The sequence below is a fragment of the Microtus pennsylvanicus genome, chromosome 8 (genome assembly GCF_037038515.1).
Source record: "Microtus pennsylvanicus isolate mMicPen1 chromosome 8, mMicPen1.hap1, whole genome shotgun sequence".
In the NCBI taxonomy this organism is placed as follows: Eukaryota; Metazoa; Chordata; class Mammalia; order Rodentia; family Cricetidae; genus Microtus; species Microtus pennsylvanicus.
The window spans coordinates 4,067,243-4,079,984 of record NC_134586.1 but is presented as its reverse complement, the minus strand read 5'-3'; the positions used below and the strand labels follow the sequence as shown (position 1 = coordinate 4,079,984).

Genomic DNA, 12,742 nt, shown 5'->3' with positions numbered 1-12,742 from the left:
CGGAGCAGTAGGTTTCATTATGACATCTCGATGTATATATATACCTATCATATGTATGTACGTATGTATATTATCATTGTGCTTTGATTTTAGGGGGTGGGATATAAAACAAAAAGGGGGAGGTGTTTGGCCAGAATTATCTCAGGACCTGTACCTTCAGGCCTGTAGGACAGAGAAAAGCCTGGCTCAAGTTTAATGGATAGTCTCAAAACTGCAGAGCGGAAATGAGATAGCAAAATCTAGGTAGATGCCCCTCCAGCCAGAGGGATGCTTGGTTGTCTCTCATTGGCTGGAGGTACTCCGCATCACATGATGCCACTTAACCTATATAAACTGCTGCTCTCGGTAACAAACTGAGTTCCTGCTTTGACTTGACTCCCCATCACTCCCCATTCTTCCCGTCTTTCCATTTCCAAGCTCTTTCCTCTCAAAACTGAAGCTGCAGAGCCCAGTACCTCCCTAGTGCTCCCCCACTTGGAGCCTGGACTCTGGCCTCAGCTGTAGCCCTTCTCTTTGGGGCTCCCCAGGGCCACTTCCCTGCCAGGATGTTCACAGGTGCCTTATTATTTTCTCTAAGTTTGTTCCAAGCTTTTCTCTTCTTTAAGGCTCTTTCTGTAGGGTTTGGGAGCACACACTAATATATGCTGGACGGGAAGCCCATGTCCTTTTCTTGGGAAGTTATTTCAAGCATCGATGTGTAAGATACTCTATCTTAGAATCTTATATTTTGATAAATTTGGAAATAAAATCCCAGAACACTAAAATATATTGCCATGGACTTTTATTTCTCCTGTTATTATGCCGGCCATGGCTCCTGTCTGTGGACGATTAATCTAAACGGTGCCCTCAAGGATGGGTGAGAAAATGATGACTTGTTTAAATAATGCCATAGACCAGGCAGACATGGGGCATCACAGAAACAGAGTGGAACAGAAGTGCCAGGCGTTTCTGGATTAAGCTGACAGGTTTCTACCGGACCATCCTGGTTAGATGAGGCAGAGAGAAAGCATCGTAGCGGGGAATGGCACTGCTTAAACTGGTCTCCATGAAAGTAAACATGCCTCGGTTACAGCCTAGTAAATACAAAACAAAAGTAAACCAGCAAAACTCCTTGCAGGAACCGTGAAAAACGCCAGGCATTGGCTGAGACTGAACGCAGACTTCGGGGGCATCATCACTCCCTTATTGCACACACAGTGATCTCTAAATATCACCTTGGTTAAACATTGATCGTTTTTCCAACTCTACTTAAACTGCAAATACTGACCACATCTTCCTGTGATTTTCCATGGATAGCTTTATAGGGAGTGTGATTGACAGTCAACGACGTACCACTTGGTAAGGTGTGTGTGTGTGCATGTGTGTGTGCGTGCACGCGTGCGTGTGCCTGTGTGACGGTATGCATGGAGGCCAGAGGAGGTCCAGGTGTGCTAGCACTATTCACCACGTTGCCCTTTGGACAGGCTCTCTCACTGGATCTGGAGTAAGGACGTCACTAGCAAGCCCCACTCCCCCTTCCTCCAACATTGAGACTGTAGGTGCACTTTAGTCACGCTCAGCTTTTACATGGGTGCTGGGGATTTGAACTCAGGTCCTCATGCGTGTGCAGGAATCTGCTTTTACCACCGTGCCTTCTCTTTAGTCCCTGCCTGGTCTCGGAGGCCTGGAGTGATTTCCCACTGTGGTTTCAGTTTGCGTCTGTGTACGGTGGGTTAGGAAACATTTTTCAGCTCTTGACTGGCCATCTGCTTTCTTCCACAAGGGTTCCGTCCAAACCGTGTGCTTATTTTCATTGGATCACTTTTGTAAATTGCTGAATTTGAGAATTCTTTGAGTATTTTTGGTCTAGGTTCTTTATCATTTTAGGGTTTTTTTTTCAAGTTTCTTCCCAGTCTGTGAGTTTTCTTTTCATCCTCACTATCTACCTCGTCTTATTTATTTGTGTGCATAGTTCATCATAAATTTTATCTTATTATTTTAATTTTCTGTATGTTTTGAGAAGATTTTTGATTTGGAGAGCAGCAGTGCACTGTGTGGACCTGGATGTTCTGGAACTCACTATACAGATGAGACTGGCTTCAAATTCACAGAGATCTGCCCGCCTCTGCCTCCTGAGCTCTGGGATTAAAGGCGTGCGCTACTACATCACCATAGTTACACTTATAACTGGTACATCTAGGTGCTCAGCTATATAGAAAAGCTGAGTGGGTTCCAAAATAATAGTTCAATAAGTGTCTTCTAATGAGACAGTTTGCTCGAACTGTTAGTCCATAATGGGAAGTTCGAGTGTGCATAATTCATAGAGATTATTTTTTATTGATATTTATTGAGCTCTACATTTTTCTCTGCTCCCCTCCCTGTCTCTCCCCTCCTCCCTTCAACCCTCCCTCAAGGTCCCCATACTCCTAATTTACTCAGGAGATCTTGTCTTTTCTACTTTCTACTTCCCGTGTAGATTAGATCTATGTGAGTCTCTCTTAGTGTCCACACTGTTGTCTAAGTTCTCTGGGATTGTGATTTGTAGACTGGTTTTCTTTACTTTATGTTTAAAAACCACCTATGAGTGAATACATGTGATAATTGTCTTTCTGGGTCTGGGTTACCTCACTCAAAATCATGTTTTCCAGCTCTTTCCATTTTCCTGCAAAATTCAAGCTGTCGTTATTTTTTTCTGCTGTGCAGTACTCCATTGTGTAAATGGACCACATTTTCCTTATCCATTCTTCGGTCGAGGGGCATTTAGGTTGTTTTCAGGTCCTGGCTATGACAAACAAAGCTGCTATGAACATAGTTGAGCACATGTCCTTGTGGCATGATTGAACATCCTTTGGATATATACCCAACAGCGGTATTGCTGGGTCTTAAGGAAGGTTGTTTCCTAATTTTCTGAGAAATTGCCACACTGACGTCCAAAGGGGCTGTACCAGCTTGCGTTCCCACCAGCAATGCACGAGTGTTCCCCTTACCCCACAACCTCTCCAGTATAAGTTGTCATCAGTGTTTTTGATTTTGGCCATTCTTACAGGTGTAAGATGGAATCTCAGAGTTGTTTTGATTTGCATTTCTCTGATGACTAAGGATGTTGAACATTTCCTTAAGTGTCTTTCAGCCATTTTAGATTCCTCTGTTGAGAGTTCTCTGTTTAGGTCTGAACTCCATTTGTTTTTTTAATTGGATTATGTGATCTTTTGATGTCGAATTTTTTGAGTTCTTTGTATATTTTGGAGATCAGACCTCTGTCTGATGTGGGATTAGTGAAGATCTTTTCCTGTTCTGTAGGCTGTCATTTTATCTTATTGATAGTGTCCTTTGTTTTACAGAAGCTTTTCAGTTTTAGAAGGTCCCATTTATTAATTGTTTCTCTCAGTGTCTTTGCAACTGGGGTTATATTTAGGAACTGTTTCCCTGTGCCAATGTGTTCAAGTGTACTTCCCACTTTCTCTTCTATAAGATTCAGTGTGGCTGGCTTTATGTTGAGTTCTTTGATTCATTTGGTCTTGAGTTTTGTGCATGGTGATAGATACGGGTCTATTTTTATTCTTCTACATGTTGATATCCGGTTATGCCAGCACCACTTGTTAAATATGCTTTCTTTTATCCACTTGATATTTTTTGTTTCTTTATCAAAGATCAGGTGTTTGAAGACATGTGGGTTGATATTTGGGTCTTCTATTCAGTTCCATTGGTTTTCCTGTCTGTTCTTATGCCAATACCAGGCTGTTTTCAATACTGTAGCTCTGTAGTAGAGTTTGAAGTCAGGGATTGTGATGCCTCCAGAAGTTCTTTTATTGTACAGGATTGTTTTCGCTATCCTGAGTTTTTTGCTTTTCCATGTGAAGTTGAGTAATGTTCTTTTGAGGTCTGTGAAGAATTCTGCTGAGATTTGATGGGCATTGCGTTAAATCTGTAGATTGTCTTTGGTAAGATTGCCGTTTTTACTATGTTAATTCTGCCTACCCAAGAGCATGGGATATCTTTCTACTTTCTGGTGTCTTCTTCAATTTTTTCCTTCAAAGATTTAAAGTTCTTGTCATACAAGTCTTCCACTTGGTTGGTTAGAGTTACTCCGAGATATTTTATGCTATTTGTGGCTATTGTGAAGGGTGTTGATTCCATAGAGATTATTTTTAACTTGAAGATTGTGATAAAAACTAATAATTTTAGAAGTACATTATAGTGTAAGTATAAAATTTGTTTTTATTCTCAGACAGAAACAATTCAGATCTGGAAATTCTTTGTGTATGCTCTCTTTTTTGCTCCCTTGCTCTTGCTCGCTCTCTTCCTCTGCTTTTCCTCTTTCCACTTACAGATCCTTCTGTCTGTTTCTGTCTTGTGGTCTCCTGCTCCAGCCGTGAGCCTCTACACATACAGTTTCCCTTAGCTGTCTCAATCTGAATTAGTGTTGTGTAACTCTGTGGGTTTGTCATATGATAGAAGAGCTGCATTCACTAGGTGGCTCCTAGAACATCTGGTTTTGTGACTCATAAATGCAAGGGGGAGTTGATGCTGGGTGACGGTCTTTAGCTATTTACAAGACTAAATTCTTACAGTGACACCACAGCCATCGAATTAAGACAAATGAAACAAAGCCAGTCAGGCAGTCTGTGTCTACATTGGAATCGAGGCCTGCCTGTGGCCCTTTTCTGAGCATGCTGATGCAGTAAATTCTGTATTAAAAGTCTGTTTCAGGGCCAGGGAGCTGGCTCAGTGAGTAAAGTGCCTGAAAGCATGAGGATCAGAGTTCGAATCCCAAGCACCCATGTGACTGATGGATGGGCATGGTAGTCCATCTATAACCCCAGGAATGCCCAGAGTACCAGACTGTGAGAGACCCTGCATTAACATGAGAAGTGACCTCTGACCCCCACACATCATGAGTGGACACACACACACTTGTGCGTGAAACAACACACATGAACATGCATACATACATACAAGCATGCATACCACATACAAAACAAGGACAATAACCAAACTCTTTAGTCTCTGCTATTGCCGTCTTAGTTGCTTGTCCAGGTTAACGGTAGTCATTCCTCTGTAAACAGCTGGTTTTCATGACCTAGATTCTTTCAATGCCACTGCTTAGTACCTTGTCCTGTGTCGTGGGAGCAGCACCCCCAAAATGATAAATACTTCAGAATGATTTCCCTCTTCTCTGGTTTCCAGTTCTGCTCTGTTTACTCTGTCGCGGTCGCCGCTGTACTGCTGGACCATCATGGTGGCCTCCTAGCGAGCAACCCTGCTGCCCTTCTTCCCCTCTAGGTCCACTGTCCACACTGTAACTGTGGGCATCCTCACCACACAAGTCCAGGAGCCTCACTTGCTCCCCAAGTTCTTGCATAGTTTTTACGACCTTAAGAATAAAGTCGAAGTTTCTCACTGTGAGCCTTGAAGGTAGCACCACTGTAGGAAGAGAGCCTGGGTAGAGTGGACGTTCTAATGGAGCAAGGGAGGAGCAGGGGTGGGGTGTGCGGAAAGCACACTGTGTATCTGTATGTGATCTGCTTTACGAGATGCAGTGCTATGTGTAACACATACAGGTAATTAAAGAATCTGAATAGCTCAGCAGTGTTGCGTTGTGGTAAAGACCCCAAGAGAAGATTCCAAATATAGCCAAGCTGACGGTGAAGTGGAACCCTCAGACCTCCCATCCAATCTTACATTTCCCTCTATGTACTATAACGTTTTGTGCATGTGATATACATCACCATTAAGAGTAAGAGAGGGCACTTGTGTGCTTGGAATAGGTTTGCAAATGCTAGCCAAGGGTAAGAGCCCTAGCTGCACAGTCGGGCAAGTTAAGGTCTGTGGACCAACGGGTATGCGGTAGCAATGCAGATATGGGGTGTCATCCAGCTTGAGTGGGGAGATGTGAGGATGGAGGGGAAACTAGAAAAAGACATGAAGAGCAAATTCTGAACTCCTTGGTTAAAATTTGGGGGATGTTCTTCAGTGGTAGAGCCACTATAGGTAGTCTTTGTTCCAGTAAGCAACCTCCCACCCGTGTTCATGTGAGCAACCCTAATTAAACTCGGGGTAACAAAAGCACAACCCATGACTGGAAAGAGGAGGGGGCACTGGAGAAGGGGGTGGAGAGAAGAAACGGTCCTGTGGGACTGTGATGAGGGAGGGCGTGGGGAATGACAATGACCAAGGGACATTGAAAATACATATGAAATTGTCAAAGAATAACAAAAGTACAGGAACAGTGACACGGGACAGGTTGGATGCAGGGAACAGCAAATGGAACGGAGTCCGGGTCAGGTGCAGCTATGATTCTGAACACAGACCCAGGAAGTTGGGAGATGCCCACCCGCCTCGACCCTCACTCCCACCCCCTCCAGCCCCACTGACATGTTCCAGTCAGGTTTCTAGTGAGCCTGGTACCTGCTACGTTCTCCCTGAGTCTGGTGTGGGATGAAAACCTGAATGTCTTCTGAGGAACCTGAAGACACAAGACCTGTAAAGACCTGACAGCAGCGTGGTTATCTGGGCTGGTTTAAATCATCTGCCCTGCAGAGACGCGGGTCTTCCGGGAGAGAGGCGGGACAGTAAACATGTCCATCACAAGAACTCAGGGAGTGAGTCAGATCACGGAGATGGGGCAGAAAAGATTAGGTCTCGCCTATGGCTGGATCTCCTTCACAGTGATCCGCTGGTTCTTTCTAAATATGGAGGAGGGACCCACAGCACATGGTGCAATGGTCATTTGGCCGGAGGAGTCCAGAGCAGGGTGGGTCTCTTTCTCCAGAGGCCTGCTGTTTCCCACATGTGCATAGGAGGCCTTATTCCCTAACATGTCAGTCAACGAGAGTCCTGCCAGTGTATTGCAGTAGCTTTACAGATCCAGGATCAGAAAGGTTGATTTTACAGTGCAGCCTTGGGCTCAAATGCCTCCAAAGAGGCCCCATGGGACTGTGCTAGTACAGTGGTCAGAAGTCATTAAAACAACTGTAAAAAGCCATGCTTAGTGAAGGAGTCACCCAGCTGTTTCTGGTCATGCTCACACAGACATGTACAATGTTGTATGTTTCCCCGATGAATCTCACAGCTTAGGCATTAAAACCCCTAACCACTGAACTGTCTTAGCAGGCATGTGTTCATGTGTACCTTTAGGAAAATACCCCCTCTGCAGCCACGTTTCAGTGAGATGGGTCCTGTGGGTCTCTGGCTGAGGCTGTCTCATCTCCCCCAAGACCACCCGATGCTCCTACGGCCTGCTTTGGAACCAGAGAATCCTGGGAAGATGAAGAGTGGATTTGGGCGAAGTTGACGAACTTGTGTTTCTTTTCCTTCTCCAGTGTCTCCCTGGAGGTGTGTACAAATCCAGAAACTGCTAAGAAGAAAGGCGGTGTGAAGGGGGAAGGCCACGCAATGGGCCCCGGGAGACGCAGAATCCAAGCAGGAGGTGCCGAACATTGTTCACACGATCGGGCCCATGACGGCAAGACTTCTTTTCTTGAAACATCGAGCGGAGCGTCCTGACACCTCTCGACTTTAGGTTGCTCAGAGAGCCTCGTCAGGAGCGGCAACCAGGATGAGGCCTGCGTGTCACCTCCCACACTACCTCCAGAAGTCCCGACCTACAAAATGACACACAGAGCACAAGCCCCAAGGCGTGAGATCAGCAGGCAAGTAAGTAGGAAGTGCACTCCTCTCCAAGAGAAAGCAGACGCGACTGACGTCAGCTTAAACAGTTACGTCCAGGTCTATTTCCTAGGATACCGGCGGCGCTATTTTAAGACGCACTGAAACTTGAAAGGTCCGTGAGACCTTTGGGGAAGAAAGAGGAGGAAACTAGACACGCACACTTTAGCTCCTTCTGACTCCTTCATCATCTCCCACAAGGGTAGGGGCTCAACTTCCGCTGAGGAACCCAAGCACCGCTCTGTGTGCGAGGGTGCAGCAGGTGTTTGCTGGACACAGCAACTGAAGACAAATGAAGACAAAAACTCGCTAGCTACTTAAGTGTTTGCTCCTCCGGAGAGAAAGCAATAACATTTCCAAGAGAGCCAGGTGAGCTGACACATGCCTGTCTGAAATCCCAGCACTCCAGAGCTTGTACCAGGAAGGTTTCGATGAATTCCACCTCAGCCTACGCTACATAGTAAGTTCTAAGCTAGCCTGAGCTGTAGGGTGGGACCCTGCCTCGGCAAAAGACTCCAATAAATGGAAAGGCATGATGTGGGATTCCCCTCTGACTGCTGCGAATATGTTTTATTACCATTGGTTAATAAAGAAGTCACTTTGGCCTATGGCAGGGTAGAGTATACCGTCAGCAGGAAAACTAAACTGAATGCAGGAAGAAAGAAGGCGGAGTTAGGAAGACACCATGTAGCCACCCAAGAAGCAAGAGGTAACAAACCATGAGCCTCGTGGTAAAACATAAAATAATGAAAAATGGGTTAACTTAAAATGTAAGAGCTAGCTAGGAATATGCCTGAGTCTTTGGTCATAATGTTGTAATTGATACAGTTTTTGTGTGATTATTTGGGTCTGGGTGGCCAGGAAATGAATGAGCAGCAGTCCCCGTTCACACTGGTACAGTGGCAGACACCTGTAACCCAGCATCCCGGAGGCCGAGGTAGGGTGATTGTAACCAGTTTGGTCTAGATCGTGAGCACCCCTCTCATAAAAACAAAACCAAACAAAAATGTCCCGCTGCCTGCCAGTTCCCCCAGCACTGAGCTCACTGTACCCCCTAGAACGCTCCGTAGCCAGTGTTGCCAGGAGATCAAATGCGTCAGCCTTGGCACAGACTCTTTGGTGAGGTTCACACTTGTGCTGAGTGTTCAACGCTCAACACTTATTCTCATCCAGTCCTAAGGGAAGAAACCGTGGTCTGGGAAGTCAGGCAGTCTTCAGTCTTTCTCTGGTCTAAGAGGCTGCTCTGGTAGCTGCTCTACCGCCACTGAGGGAACCCCTCCTTTGTTGTGGTCCCTGTCTATCAGGACTCTGTTGTCTTTTACTTGGAGCCAGGGGAACAGCAAACACCCTGGAAGAGCATCACCTGGGGTCAGGGTGGAGGCCTTTCTCATCGCTGGAGGGGATTGGTTGACAGTTGTGGCCCTTCCACCCCGTCTTGTTTTTAAGACCAGGTAATATTATAGTCCTGTTTTCTCACTAATGGCTCAAAACACGGAGTGCCCTGTGAGAACACGTTAGTAAACGCCGTTTCTTCAGGAAATGAAAGTCAGTTTATAAAAGCGATCAGATGGGCAGTGTTATCTAAGAGCACTCGGTTGTGAAAGTGGAGACACTAATTATAGACCAAGGTTTAGTTGCTTTTGTACTTTGTTGGGCAGTTGAACCCAACTTGTTCAGTGGAGTAATCACCTTTGGCCAGAAAATTGATCACCTGATAGAAATCCATCAACTAAATCCAGAGCACTGGCGTCTGCCCCTGGGACAGTTCTGAGAAGGTGACGCGGGGTGATCTGGAAACTAACTCAAAGACTGACCCTAGGAAACAGAATGCAGATGTGCAAAGCTGGTCTGAGAGGCATGCCCCTGGCACAACGTGGCTGTCACTCAAATCATTTTTTAAATCATTCCTTAAGAATTGCCTTTGAGTGCTGATGGCTCCAGCATTTTTCTCTGTTTTTAAAATAGATTTGTACTAATTTTTTAGAATTTGAATGTCGATGAGTGTGTGTAGACCATGCACATGCGTGGGTGCCTGCAGAGCCCCAAGAGTGGGTCAGATCCCTGGAACTGGACTTCACAGTTGTGAGCCACCATTTGATTGCTAGCAACTGAACTCTGGTCCTCTGCAAGAGGTGTATGTGCTCTTGAGCGCTGAGCCATCTCCCTGGCCCCCCCCCCCCCCCCGTGGCTTCTGATGTTCTCAGAGGATGGACTTAACAGGAGGGATGATGGATGTTGTTTAGCAGTAAGCAGGAGAGGCCTTGGGTGCGGGCTGAGCAGATTTGCAGTCAGCACTGACATTTGCCGGGAGTGAGGTCATGGGAAACTGGCGATCTGAAGCATTGGATCATTCATATTTTCATTCATTCATTCATCTTAGCGGTCAGATCCTGAGAATGTGTGGTGAGAGCATTTAGGCGTCAGGGATGAAGTCAGTATCTCTCTCCTCTCATTTTAAATCTCTGCTCTAGGTTAGTGATCACCATTTAAAAAAATAAACAAAAGCCACATTGATAATTATCACAGTTCCCCAAGAGAAATTCTGAAGGTTCTTGAATATCTGTAGTCTTAGCAAGTCAACATTGAACTTGGCATGGACCGAGATGCGGAACCTCTCATTTCAGAGGCATCCTTTGGTGCATGGTTTGGTAGTTCAGCTAGTTCATTCCTTTCTTCCTTTCCCTCCCTCTCTCCCTCCCTCCCTCCCTCCCTCCCTCCCTCCCTCCCTCCCTCCCTCCCTCCCTCCCTCCTTCCCTCCCTCCCTCCCTTCCCGTTGTATCACACTGTTGCTATGGAAATATGAACAAATATCTGTTCATCCCAGACAGGGAACCAGTAACAGCCAAAGCAAGGGACCCATGAAAGTCCAGTCGGTCAGTCAGTGAGTGTGCTGGGTCCCTTACAGGAGCGAAATCACTCAAAAGCGGCTGTGCCACCAAAGTCCACCCCAGTGTGGGTAATGGGTCAAGATGGAAAATGTGGAGTGCAAGGCACAGCGGCAGGGGCTCCACAGTCAGGAGACCATCTTTTCCAGATAACTGGACCCCTCCTGGTGTCTGATCTGCGAGTATCTCCCAACAGTTCTTACTGCTTATGTACATGGGGGGGGGGTGTTAAAGAGTCTGTTCAGTTTCAGAGACTCCAGAAGCCTTTGATTTGTTTACTTCAGAAGCTTGATGAGCTTCCCTGCAGGATGAAAGGTGTGAAACCTCTGAGGAAATTGCTATCCAACACCTCCCTCCCTCCCTCCCTCCCTCCCTCCCTCCCTCCCTCCCTCCCTCCCTCCTTCCTTATGCCCTCCCTCCGTCCTTCCCTCCTTCCTTCCTTATGCCCTCCCTCCTTCCTTCCCTCCTTCCTTCCTTATGCCCTCCCTCCGTCCTTCCCTCCTTCCTTCCTTATGCCCTCCCTCCTTCCTTCCCTCCTTCCTTCCTTATGCCCTCCCTCCGTCCTTCCCTCCTTCCTTATGCCCTCCCTCCCTTTTCCCTCCTCCTCCTCCTCCTCCTTTTTTTTTTAGACACTTCTTCATGAAAGACACCCAAGTGAGAATCTGTGATCTACACAGCATTTGAGCTCTGATTTGGGCTGAAACTCCAGTTTAGTAAGGCAGCCAGGCTGCTTTGTAGACACAGAAACACCCCCAGATGACGGTGTGCCGATGGCCAGGCGGAGGTGGTGCACACCTTTAATCCCAGCACCCAGGAGGCAGAGGCAGGAGGATCTCTGTGAGTTTGAGGCCAGCCTGGCCTACAAGAGCTAGTTCCAGGACAGCTAGGACTGTTACACAGGGAAACCCTGTCTCAAAAAGACCAAAAACAGTGTGCTGATTATTAACTAGGGCATGAAACCCCAAGTTGCGAGTGCTGGGGGGAGGGGCAGTAGTTCAAGATGGCCTCCGAGGGACATTCCAGAGGGCATCAATTTCTAATACATACTCTAGAAGATCCCCAAAGGCAAGAGCTGTCTCAGCAGCCTTCTGGCACCCCTACAGACTAAGGCATTCTGCCTTAGGGTCTCCCACCTGTCTCAGTCAGAGAGAGACCTTCCCCTGCAGAGATTCTCCTGCTTAGACGTCCGTCTGAGGATTACCATCCCTTGTGCACACACCTGAAGGCATCTTTATCAGCTTGTCCTCAGCACACAAGCAATGTGGAAATATCTCCCTGAAAGGGAGGGGGGAGAAAAGAAAACCAACTTCAAAGGAGCTAAGGGTTTTTTTTTATTTTGGTCAAGGTGTCAGAAGCCGTTCAAGGCCACTTGGCTCTGCTGCTTTCAGTCTGTGGTGGCATTGTCAATCACGGCAAGAACTTGTGGTGGCAGAAACAGCTTCCCTGTGACAGAAAGCAGGGAGGGGCGGGGTCCCAGTGTCTACTCCAAGGTCACGCTCCTGGGACACACCCTCCTCCCCGCTGTGCAGCCCCACTTCCTAAAATCTTCATATCTCCCAATAGTGCCCGAGGTAAATAACAAGGTCTTTGGCTTTGAAGGACCATTCAGATTGAAGCCAGAACAAGAGAGACATTTTACTACAGCTTTGTACTTCTGTTAGCCATAGGTAATTTTCTCTTCTGCCCCTGTTCCATCAGCAAGAGGTGGCTCCACAAATTTATTGACTTTTATTAACAGTGCATTGGTGTGCACACATATCTGCATGTATGACTGTGCATCTTGTGTGTGCAGTGCTCGCGGATGGAAAAAGGGCACTCAATCCTGGAACTGGAGTTAAAAATGGGTGTGAGATGCCCAATATGGGTGCTGGGGATTGACCCCGGGTTCTCTGCACGAGCAGCAAGGGCTTTTAACTTCAGAGCCGTTTCTTTAACCCTGGAGATGATGTGTTGTTTAGTTTATTTGTGAAGTTGACACAAGCTAGGGTCACCTACAAAGAGGGACCTTCAGTTGGGAAGGTGCATCATAGATTGGCCTCTGAGTAAACCCACGGGAGCATTTCTTGATTAGAGATTGATGCGGGGTGGGACAGCTCACTGGGGTGGTGATGTCCCTGGGCACATGGTCCTGGGTCCTCCAGAAGCAGCCAAGCTGAGTAAGCCAGGAGGAGCGAGCCAGAAGCAGCGTCCTTCCATGGCTTCTGCTTCGC

At 46.8% G+C, this 12,742-nt stretch overlaps 1 protein-coding gene across 1 annotated transcript in view; it reads left to right on the top strand.

Annotated features, from left to right (window-relative positions):
- The window catches only part of Sspn (sarcospan), a 93,422-nt gene that overhangs the window by 35,865 nt on the left and 44,815 nt on the right, over positions 1–12,742 (top strand). The window contains exon 2 of the mRNA XM_075982283.1: positions 7,302–8,107. The gene's annotated coding sequence lies outside the window, so the exon portion shown is untranslated. The remainder of the gene's footprint in view (positions 1–7,301; positions 8,108–12,742) is intronic.